Raw genomic sequence first — 2,720 nt, 5'->3', positions numbered from 1 at the left:
ATGTTCTGGGATTCCCATTCTTCTCAGACTCAGCCACAGTTTATTATGATCCACACAGTCAAACACCTTTATATAATCAATGAAACACAAATAGATATTCTTTTGGTATTCCCTGCTTTCAGGTTTATGCACACCTTAATCTTCAAAGTCACATCTTTGCTGTTTAAGTTTCCAAATGGCCTTTTATGGCACATTTGCCCAATGCAATATTTCCTTTGTTTTCTTGACTCTTGTTTCTTCGGGAGTACAATCAGACATATTGTACAGGAAACAATCATAGTCTAGAGGGTCAGAGAAAGCTTCTCTGGTGAAATAATGTATAAGAAGAGACCTCAATGATGAGTGGGAGTTAATGTTCCAAGGGAGAGAACAAGATGTGTGAAGTGTCTAAGCAGGAAAACTGAAAGGAAACAAATTTGGACAAAATGTGAAGAATGAGGGGGAGAAAGGTGACAGAAGAGGTAGGAGGATATAAGGAAACCTTGAAGGGATGTAAAAGGCATTGTAAGTGTTTATTTTATTTTATTTTTTTAGGTAATAGAAAATGATTGAAGGGCTTACTTACCAGCATGGTGAACAGATTTTTATTTGTAAAAGATCCTTATGAACTCAGTGTTCAATCCAGTCAATTATCGTCAATGGATGTCAACACATTAGGTGGAAGGTTGTTGATGAACAGGATACTAACATGGTGCCAGAGCGTCACCCAATAAATCGTTTCCGAATTGAAAAGGAAATACACAAACAAAACCACATGTTTATAATGAAGAGATTAGAAAGCTGCCAGTTATCACTTAAGTTCAGTGTTAGAACTTTGCATCACTAAATAAGAAGGAAACAAACTAGCATATATAGGAAGTGGGGCATTCTGGAATGCAGTTATCTCAAACCTTACAAAAAAAGATGAGTGTCATTTAGAAAAAGTGGTTGAGGACTATTCTAACACAGACTAGAAAAAAGTATTGACCATCCATTTCCCAAATAACAGGCCTTTGAAAACTGTATGCATACTGTATGCATACTAGAACACACTCAGAGCAGACTAGCAGAAATGGCACCTGAGGCCAAGTCCTCAAATTTGGAAATAGAGAGAGGAAGGAACAGTTATAAGCAGACACTAATGACTGGAACATGGAATGGGAGAAACATGGATGTAGGAAAACTAGACATTGTTAAGAGAGAAATGTAATGCATAAATAGTGACATACTAGGTATTGGAGAAGTAAGATGTACTGGCAAGATACAGATTGCATCAGATAATCATATGCTCTACTATGCCAAAGATCAAAAGATAAGGAAAAATGGGGTTGCTTTCATAGTTTAAACAGTCATTTCTACATCCATTGTGAAATATAACATTGTGAGGGACAATATCCATACACATACTAAGAAGTCAAGTGAACACCACCATCATTTAATTATGTATACCAACAACCAGAACCAAAGAGGAGGAAACAGGTATTTCCACCAACTTTGTTGTTGTTGTTGTTATGTGTCAAGTTTCTTGTGACTCCCAGAGACCCTATGTATAACAGCTCTGAACTCTGCTCTATCCTGTACCAACCTTATTGTCTCTGACACACCTATCTCCATTATCCCGAATCAATCCATCTCATCGAGGGTCTTCCCCTCCTGTGCTGTCCTTCCACCCTTCCAAGCATGATGGCTCTCTTTCAGGACTGGTTCCTCCTTGCAACATGCCCAAAGTCTATCAGATGAAGCCTCAGAATCCTTGCTTCCAACAAGCAGAGTGGATTCACCCTCTCTAGAGTGATATATTTGTTCTCCTAGCAGTTCATGGTATGTTCAATACACTTTTCCAGAAATACAGCTTATCAATTCTCCTTCTATCATCCCTAATCATTGTGCAGAAATCTGATGTATAGCGAGTAACTGAACATGCAACTAAGGTGTATTAATAATAATGGATGACTGGAGTGCAAAAGATACCAAAGAGATAAAATTATGAAATGAATTGATCTACATACAACACTGATTCTAGTTGAGGAAATAGCTATAGAAAATAGTCTTAAAACAATGGAGGATTTGTGACAAAGTGCATATGACAATTTTTAAATGGACTGTTTACTTTTTAGCTATAATAATGGTATTGTGGATTTTTAAGATATTCCCCACATTATTGTTAAATTTTTACTTTTTATTTTGATGCGACTGAAAATTTACAGAGCATGTCTTATTTTATGATATTGATTGAAATGCGTAGATGGTAATGTCACTCTTGCCACTTTATTCAAGAGATTCTTCTTTCCTTCCCATTTTATTCTTCCTCCTGTACTCAGTTAGGATGTGTATTATAATAGTTCAATTAAGACCTGAAGGAAAAAAATAAGTACATTAAATCACTAATTAGATAAAAGAATGAACCAAAGATGATGGTTGAAATTGCACCTGATACCTTGTCGGTATGTAATCGATATTGTCATATCAACAAAAGAAAGAATCAATTTCTGGCACGCTATTAAATATGGAGGAGTAAGGACATCTTTCAATTATTTTCAGTTGGACAAGTGGGTATAAATAGGACACTTAATTGAGATTAATGTGTGGATCGTAACAAACTGCGGCTGACTCTGAGAAGAATGGGAATCACAGAACACATGATCATGCTAATGAGAAATCTATACTTGGACCAAGAGACAGTTGTCAGAACAGAGCAAGAAAACACTGCATGGTTCAAAATTGGCAGCATCAGGATGGAT

This window comes from Elephantulus edwardii, unplaced genomic scaffold (genome assembly GCF_000299155.1).
Source record: "Elephantulus edwardii isolate Elephantulus edwardi_28Jun2011 unplaced genomic scaffold, EleEdw1.0 scaffold00079, whole genome shotgun sequence".
Lineage (NCBI taxonomy): Eukaryota > Metazoa > Chordata > Mammalia > Macroscelidea > Macroscelididae > Elephantulus > Elephantulus edwardii.
This window is presented reverse-complemented; position numbering follows the sequence as displayed.